This window comes from Halichoerus grypus, chromosome 4 (assembly GCF_964656455.1).
Source record: "Halichoerus grypus chromosome 4, mHalGry1.hap1.1, whole genome shotgun sequence".
Classification (NCBI taxonomy): domain Eukaryota; kingdom Metazoa; phylum Chordata; class Mammalia; order Carnivora; family Phocidae; genus Halichoerus; species Halichoerus grypus.
The window spans coordinates 156428511-156438159 of record NC_135715.1 but is presented as its reverse complement, the minus strand read 5'-3'; the positions used below and the strand labels follow the sequence as shown (position 1 = coordinate 156438159).

General features: G+C 36.5%; 1 long non-coding RNA gene and 1 pseudogene across 1 annotated transcript; one reads left to right on the top strand and one right to left on the bottom strand.

Moving 5' to 3' along the window:
• Positions 1-2866: 2866 nt before the first annotated feature.
• On the top strand, positions 2867-7946 carry LOC144381515 (uncharacterized). Its single transcript, XR_013446783.1, has 3 exons — positions 2867-3009; positions 7398-7563; positions 7791-7946. It is a non-coding gene; the product is annotated as an uncharacterized LOC144381515 (long non-coding RNA).
• Positions 7947-8386: 440 nt separating this feature from the next.
• On the bottom strand, positions 8387-8719 carry LOC144381546 (large ribosomal subunit protein uL23 pseudogene; annotated as a pseudogene).
• Between the last annotated feature and the right edge of the window lie 930 nt (positions 8720-9649).

The window sequence follows — 9649 nt, the reverse complement described above, 5'->3', positions numbered from 1 at the left end:
ATTTTATTTTAATTTATTCTTAGTATTCCCAGGGCTGACCCCTCAGTAACAGTTTTGATTGGTCTAGTGTCTGTTTTTTGTCAGTTGGTTGGTTGGTTTTGTTTTATTTTACTTTTTTTTTTTTTTTTTTTTTTTGCCTTTAGAGGTTGTCATGCATTCTCCCTGACAACGTAATTTCTCAGTATTTCAGGACTGAATCCTTTTCCTGAACCACATTTCCCACTTTGCTTTGGATCTAGAGGTAACTCTTGTCAATTCCTACAAGAATTGGTTGCCACTCTCAACCTAGTAACACACCTAGCTCTAGATGAGTTGTTCACTGAAAAAAGCCATGTACTTTTTTTGCTGTAGCTCTGGGCAAAATCTTTAAGTGGTTACATTTTATATGCTAGATTCCTGACCAAGCATTTGAATTATGCTACATAATGCAACAGGCCATTTAAGCTGAGGTCCAGACACTCCTAACATAAGCACAACCACCAAAACCTGGAAAATACTTGCTCTCATTGATGTGCCTGGGTGCCATAGTTCAGTAATGGGGTTTGGGGCAGGCAAGAGGGATGATGATGAAAACATGATGCTGAGCCTCTAGGACTGGTTTTGAGCCCCAAGAGCTACAGAAAAATTTTTTTCATGAAGAAGCAGCCCCGATTTGGAATCCAGACGTCAAAGAGGAGCACAGAATTGAGGAGGGTTATTTTCTCCACCTCCACATGAAATCCAGCATTGTTCCAGCACATAAGATTGGAGACTTCAGGAACATTGAAAGATAGCATTCTCGGTATATTCTTGTTCAAGTGTTTCACGGGGGACTTCCTCAGCAGAGACGGTGATAAAAATTTCATCCAGCTGCTTGCCGGCAATGCGTGTTAACAAATGATAACTGGAGCTTTCCAGGAAAAAAACTATGAATGCCCCAAGAGGGCCAGGACTGAGATATCTGTAAGACTCTGCCAAATCCCCTCACACAGAAAGCACTCAGTACATATTAACTGAATAAATGAATTAATTAATGGTACCATATAGTGATGAAAGCTGAAAGATTTGTTTGTGAATATGGGGAAGGCACTTGTTTGGGGACTCCTAGAAATAACCATGATCATTTTGGAAAAAAAATAACTCCTGTTTAAAAAGGATAGAATTTGGATCCACTGTAATTTATGAATAGCTATAGTATGATCTCCAGGCTGGTAAAGACAGGTGAAAATTGGGTTAGAAATATTTTCTGAACCACAACTGCTGAAATAACTTTTATTAAACGATGATTATAGGCACATTTTTTCCAGGAATAACATCATTTCTAAAATTGGGCAGGGCGCCTGGGTGGCTCAGTTGGTTAAGCGACTGCCTTCAGCTCAGGTCATGATCCTGGAGTCCCGGGATCGAGTCCCACATCGGGCTCCCTGCTCAGCAGGAAGTCTGCTTCTCCCTCTGACGCTCCCCCCTCTCATGCTCTCTCTGTCTCTATCTCATTCTCTCTCTCAAATAAATAAATAAAATCTTAAAAAAATAAAAAATAAAAATAAAAATAAAATTGGGCAGTATCCATGGTGGTGATCCTGATTAGAGTTTTCTATAGGCAGTAGGATCTGTGACTCCAAACTGAAATTATCCTGCTTTCAGAAATGTAAATATGCTTAAGTGACAGAAGTTCTGTGGACACAATATAGCATACTGCATGTTTTTGTCCTCTCTGGATTAGTTGACACTGAAGCCAAATTCAGGACTACTTGTGAGTATGAGTGCTTAGATATAAAGTCTTGCATGAGTCACAGCATCTGTTAAACCATAACAAGCTCCCTTCTAGTTCTTAGACCTGATTTATCACAGAACTTTCTGTTTGCAATTTGAGATTTATTTCCAGACAAGGTCTCTGATAGGAGGAGGAAGAAGGAAAGAAAGAAAGGTAAATCTGTTTGGCTTTTAAGGTTAGGCAGTCAATTTGGCAGCTGGGCTTATATAACTTTTAACTTCTCCTAATCAGAAATTTTCAGAGTACCTGGCTCTCCCCAGGATGCCAATTTGCTAGAGAATCTTCTTGCAGCCTCCTTGTCAGAAGTCAATTTGAAGCCTTAACCAACAAAAACAACAAAACCTTCATCTCCATGAAACAAACTATCCTCCATTGTTTGCCAGACTTATTGTGAGGTTGAAGTTTTAACTTGACTTAATTTTAAACTCATTCATCTTAATTAATGGACACCTTATTCAATCACATCCATTCTCCTACAAATAGGTCAAACTTCCATAAGCCCTCAGAGGGAAGACAGTCATAGAGGAGATGTTTTTTTTCTCTCATTGATGTCAGAAGGTGACTCTTTTAACACTAATTTCCAGATAAAGGTTTTAAAAATAAACTTTGTTACTCTCTTAGTATCTGGTAATGACCATTATATTGAATTCAAATTACCATTCCATTGGATATTGGTTGGGATAAACTAATCATGTATCTTTTAACAATAAAATGGAAAGCAAAGGGACATTTCAGCTAGCATTAAAAAACTTGGAAACTCAATTTATTTCCATGTAGAATTTCAGGATTATATGCAGGAAAGTGAATATGCCCTTGATTCTACTTTATGGGTTTGTCTCCATCTTCTGTAACTTTATCCCCTTCCATAGCTTCAATTACAGTTTACAGCCTGTCTGAAACTGAATTCAGTAGCTTTCCTTCCAAACCTATTCATCTTTCTCTACTCCTACTATTAGTAAGTGGCACCATCATTTGTTCAGTCCCCTAAGTGAGATATCTAGGAATCATGCTATAGTAATCTTTTTTCTTAAAAAGAAAAAAAAAGCTTTACTGAGATATAATTCATATAACATAAAATTCATCTATTTAAAGTATATAATTCAGTGATTTTTAGTATATTCACAGAATAAATGAGATTGGTCTATAATTTTCTTTTTGTATGATCTTTGTCAGGTTTGGTATTAATATTATACTCAATTCTTGGAAGATTCATCATCTCCATATCCTATGGTGGTTCCAAAATGCAAAATCCATGGGTGAGTATCACTGGCAGTAGGTGTACGGGAAGAGGGCCCACACTCTGAATCCCACACTCTGTAGAACTAAGGTAGAGCTGAAGAATCTGATATTTAAAAAAAAAAAAAAAAGATTCACAGGGGAATTCTATCAAACCATAGAAGATGAGATCATCCCAATGCTATTTAATCCAGTCCAGAGCACAGGAGAAGAAAGAAAACCAATCCCACTTATGAAATGTAAAAAAAAATCTTAAATCTTAGCACAGAGAACCAACAGTATATTTAAAAATAATATATGTTTACAAAGTGCATTTCCAAGGATACAAGAGTTTTTCCATAATAGGACATCAGTTAATATGACTCATCATATTAATATTAATCTGAAAAATCAGATTATTGCCTTCATAAATGCCAAAAAAGCATTTAATAAAATTTAACATTCATTCATATTAAAAATATTTAATTAACTAGGAATTGAGAGATACTTCAGCCCATTAGCCAGCATCTTACTTAATGGGAAAACATTACTAAAAGTAGAAAGAAGACAAAGATGATTACCATGTCCATTACTATTTGTCATTGGAAAGAGAGGTATTAGCCAATGCAATTAGATAAGAGAACACATTTAATCGCACAAGAATTGGAAGGAAGACAAAAAAAACTAGCTCTTTTTGCAGGTAACTTGATTATATATCTGGAAAACAAAAAACAAATGGAAAAATTAATAGAAATTATAAGAGAATTTAATAAAGAAGTAGCATGTAAAATTAATATAAATAAGTCAATAACTTCATATAAACAAACAATAAGCAGATAGAAGAAATAATGGAAGAGCAACCCTATTTATAATATATAATACTGGGGCATAAATTTAATAAGAAATAGGTGAAATCTATATAAGAAAAATGATGAAACACTCCTGATGACAAAAAAATAGATTTGAAAAAACAAAAAGATACATTATATTCATGGACAGGAAGACTTACATCATAAATATGTATATTTTCCCTAAGTTAATTTATAAATTTAATAAAATTACCATCAGATTTTTTTCTGAATCTAGATGAGTTGATTACAAAATTTATCTGAAAGTACAAGTAAAAAGAATAGCCAGAAAAGCCCCAAGAAAAGAATTGAGGGCTCAGGTCATGATCCCAGGGTCCTGGGATCGAGCCCCACGTTGGGCTCCTGGCTCAGCGGGGAGCCTGCTTCTCCCTCTCCCTCTGCCTCTCTCCCTGCTCATGCTTTCTCTCTCTCTCTCTCTGTATCTCTGTGTCTCAAATGAATAAATAAAAAATCTTAAAAAAAAAAAGAATTGAGGGTGGAAAAAGTACTACTAAGTATAAAAACATATTATAAATCTGCATAATTGAAACAATGTTGTATTGGTACATGATTAGACAGAAAGATCATGGAAATGAGAAGCAAATCCAGAAATAGATGTAAGTGAAGATAGAAAATTAATAAATGATACAATTTGTGTCTCAAATCAATGCAATATGTAGATCTTATTTTGATCCTAATCCAAATAAATCAAGGTAAAAGACATTTTTGAGTTAGTGGTAAGAATAATGCACACAGAATAAATAGTGTGTTAATTTTGCTGTGTATGACAGTGGTATTGTAAATGTATTTAAAATATTTATCTGTGAAAGATATAAGTTGAAGTACTTATTAGTACTTATTATTTATCTGTGAAAGATGTAAATTGAAGATATAAATTGAAATCAGTGTTTAAAACTCCAGCAAAAAAAGGGAGGTGTAGAGTGTAGAATTAAGAAAGGAAGGGGAGGGCGCCTGGGTGGCTCAGTCGTTAAGCATCTGCCTTCGGCTCAGGTCATGGTCCCAGGGTCCTGGGATCGAGCCCCACATTGGGCTCCCTGCTCGGTGGAGAGCCTGCTTCTCACTCTCCCTCTGCCCCTGCTTGTGTTCCCTCTCTCGCTGTCTCTCTCTCTGTCAAATAAATAAATAAAATCTTAAAAAAAAAAAGAAAGAAAGAAAGAAAGGAAGGAGTGCCTGGGTGGCTCAGTCAGTTAAGCATCTGCCTTCAGGTCATGATCCCAGGGTCTTGGGATGGAGCCCCATGAAGGGCTCCCTGCTCAGCGGGGAGTCTGCTTCTCCCTCTGCCTGCCGCTCTGCTTACTTGTGCTCTCTATCTTTCTGTCAAATAAATAAAATCTTTTTTAAAAAAAGAAAGGAAAATATTACTAGTCATTGTAGCTGGATGATTAGAATTTAGAAGTTAACTATATTATTATCTCCACTTCTGTATGGGTTTGAAAAATTCTGTAAAATAAGATTTTTAAAACACCACCTTCCATAATTGATAAATTACTTGTATGTATTATATGTATATAGAAAAAAATTACCAGATTCCTGAAGATACAAGACAGATCTGTTTCTGATTTTCCAAATCTCAAATAAATTTTAAAGAAATAGTTGATACTTATGTATCTTGGTATTGCTAAGATCTTATAATATATTCTACCAATGAAAAAAATATTCCACAAGTGAGCAGGGCTCAGTTTAGGTATGCATGTGGAGAGCAACTTTTGACTTTTTATCTTATAACCTCTGTTCGATTTATTAATAATAAGTTTATAAAGCTTTTTAAATATATGTTAGTATATATAGGAGTAAAAATAACTAACAATGTGTGTGTGTTTTTTAAAGATTTCCAGAGGAGTGTGATGGACAAGATAAAGGCATTAGCATATATATCTGGATGGTCTGGAGCCACCTAACTCACCTCATGCCACATTCCATCATACATCCCTTATGCCGGTGAAGCCCCACCTAAATGTAGTTCCCTGGCAAAGCTCTGTCCCTTTGCTCTGTGCATGACATGTTCTTTGCAGGAGATAGAAGGTGGTTTCAAGTGTCACACTCACTGAAGTCTCTTGAGTGCCCTCCTCTTTCCAGCCTCTGCTCCCAGCTCCAGATAGAAGTTGCTACTTCCTTCTTTGTATCATTTGCTACTTCCTTCTTTGTATCACTCTGCAAACCTTGCTCATTTCCATGTCTGCTTCATTCCACCAGACTATGTGACTGCTCTCCAAGCATATTCCCTGCCCTAATGTATCTGGCCAATACACTGAGTGAGTGAGAAAAGAAAATGTTTGGCTTAATTACTTGACAGTTCTATCTCAATTTCTGGAGTAAGAGACTGTAAATATGTCTACTCTGGATTTCCTAACCAAAACAATTGTCTTACATCCTGATGGTGGAGTTGGTTTTGAAACATACTATAAAAGAAATATTCATACTTTGAAGTAAAGTAAAAAAAAAATGACTATGAAAAATACTTCTTTTTCAAGTTGTATCCATTAAAATTAAGAGGTAGGAAAGGAACCATTTGTAGATGATTAACAGATTGTCAGTATTTTCCATTGTCTCTGTAAGTTAAAGTTACTTATATGCCTGACAGTTATTGCTACTTCTGACCTTATACTCCAGAAGCAAATTACAGCTTGTGGGACTCAGGAGTGCTTTGTCTCCTGTTCCTGCGGTGCTATCAGTGACACTGTGGTCCAATTACCAATCTTCATTTGGCAGGTGGTTCCCATGGTGTACATTGTTACTCTCCCAGAAGTTCCATTACTACCCTGTCTACCACCATAGGTATAGTTTTTGCCTCCCACTTCCCAGAGAATTAGCTTGAAAGTTCTAGTATAAGGATTGGGAGAGAAAAGGGATGGTCTCTGCTGGGACTTTGGAGTAAGTCCCAGTTACAACTTGGAACACAATTTCATACAGAAACCATGTTATTAAATGCATTAGGCATTACAGTATTTCATGTTCTACATTTGAGGTGTAATTAAAAGCTAGCGAGCCTCCTTAAAGAAACTAGAAACAGAAATTTACTGCGTAGTCTGAATTCTAAAAGCTTTGAAAGCAAATTATGCTCCAAAAGTTCATTTGTAAATTGAGGACTTTGTGTTCATCAAATCAAGAGGAAAGAACAAACGAAATAAAACACATCTCTGATGATATATAATTAGAAAAACAACTCTTAAGAATAATTGCCAGGGCAGGGGAAAGACTTCACTGTACACACTTTATACACTTTGAATTTTGTACCACATGCATTGTGATAATTATTCCCCTAGTAAGATTTTTTAATTTAAAGATTATTAAAAGTAACTGCCAAATTATATATTTAGAATGGTTCTCTAAAAGTACAAGTGAATATATACTGTTTCTTTAAATTCTGCTGTCTCTTTATTCTGTTGAACTTGATGGTACTTGGTTATGGTGCTGATAAACCTCAAGTAATCAACTGTTGCCGTAAAATTACTCTACATGCTGGCTACCCATCCCTGTAAAAAATAACTATATCATTGTGGGGGTAACTTGTTTTTTTTTTTTGTTTGTTTTTTTAAAGATTTTATTTATTTATTTGACAGAGACAGAGAGAGCACAAGCAGGCAGAACGGCAGGCAGAAGGAAAGGGAGAGGAAGGCTCCCCGCTGAGCAGAGAGCTGGATGCAGGGCTTGATCCCAGGACTCTGGGATCATGACCTGAGCCAGAGGCAGCCACTTAACCGACCAAGCCACCCAGGCGCCCCAAGGGTAACTTGTTTTGCCTTAACTATAACATGGCTATCTTTAGTAAGTAGCATTTATTACCTCTCCTGGAGTTTTCTTCTAGTTGAAGGGGGGTCAATTAACATAATCCTCCTGACTCTTCTCTATCCCCATACTCTACTCTAGGAAAGAGAAGTGACCTACGCAATCACGAACTTAGGAGCAGAAACTGGGCAATCAAAACCCCAATCTTCCTCCTTTCTTCTTCTTAGGGGCTAGCTGGCCACAGGAAGCACGCATATCTCCAAGCCACTGTGTTACATGTAGGCCACCAGGGGTGGTCCATGCCTGAGTGGGTCAGTCTAATTCCAGAGTTCAATATTGCTCACAGGCATAAGCCACATGTTTATGAATATCGTAGATGTTCAACGGTGTTTCATTGTGATTTCATCTTACATTTCCCAGATTACTAAAAAGGTGAGTATTTTTAGATATATTTGCATTCCATTTGTGTTCTCACTTCTTTTTTTTAAATTTAATTTAATTTTATTATGTTATGTTAATCACCATCCATTACATCATTAGTTTTTGATGTAGTGTTCCATGATTCATTGTTTGCATATAACACCCAGTGCTCCATTCAATGTCCACAATAGCCAAACTATGGAAAGAGCCAAGATGTCCATCGACAGATGAATGGATAAAGAAGATGTGGTTTACACACACACACACACACACACACACACACACACACACAATGGAATATTATGCAGCCATCAAAAGGAATGAAATCTTGCCATTTGTGTTCTCAGTTCTTATATTCTTTAGTTTTGTTGGCAACATCCAAAGCATCATAGTCAGGAGCCAGTCAAATATATGCCTTCTTATCTCCATCAGGCCTGATCAGAATATTGACTTTGGCCACATCAATGTCATAGAGCTTCTCCACAGCCTGTTTGATCTGGTGCTTGTTAGCCTTGACATCCACAATGAAAACAAGTGTGTTGTTGTCTTCTATTTTCTTCATAGCTGACTGGGTAGTCAGGGGGGACTTGATGATGGCATAGTGATCACACTTGTTGCTCCTGGGGATGCTCTTCCGAGGATATTTGGGTTGCCTTTGGAGATGCAGTGTCTTGGACCCTCGGAATGTAGGTGACATCTGGATCTTTTCTGTGTGACTGTAGATGCCTTTCAGCATGCTTTCTTGGCCTTCAAATCTTTTGTTTTGGCTTTGCCTTTGGGAGGGGCACCTTCTTCACCTTAGTCGCCATCTTCATGAAAGGGATTTCCGAGGTTCATTTCCAGGGGTTTATAGAGTCAAGTTACCTCAGTCTTTTATTTCTGACAAAAAATAAAAAATAAAAAACCAAACCAAACAAACAAAAAACCGAATAACTTAACTTTTGTACATTGATAGGTTTGTGGTTATTGTTGTTCAGGATTTTTGTATCTATGTCCATGGATGAGATTGACCTGGAATTTTTTCTTTTTTGTGACAGATCTCATATCAAGATATTTTAACATCATAAAATGAGGTGAGGAGTTTTATTTCTATTCCCTGAAAATAGTTATCTAAGGATTGAGGTTATTGTTTAAGTCATCATTATCCTTATTGATTTTTTTCTGCTTTATCTATCAATCATTGAGGTAATTATGATACTCTTTCACTAAGATGGGATTTTTTTCCTCTTGTTGAGTTAGTATGTTTTACATATATAGTGAGTATTGAACATGTGGCTTTATTCTTAATTAATTATATTGTGCTTTTTATTTATTACACTTTGAGTATTTGCTAAAATATCCCTATAAAAATTTGGTGGGCACAGCACTTTTTTTTGAGAGAGAGAGAGAGCAGGGGAGGGACAAAAGGAGAGGGAGAGAGAGGATCCCAAGCAGGCCCCACACCCAGCAGAAGCCTGATGTGGGGCTTAATCTCATGACACTGAGATCATGACCTGAGCTGAAATCAAGAGTTAGTCATTTAACTGACTGATCCACCCAGGTGCCCCAGCACTATTCTTTTTGAAACAGTTCTTAAATTCTGCTTTAATTCCTTTAAAGGATATAATCAGTTTTCCTCCTTTATCTTGAGTCAATTTTGTAAGTTACATTTCTCTAGGAATTCATC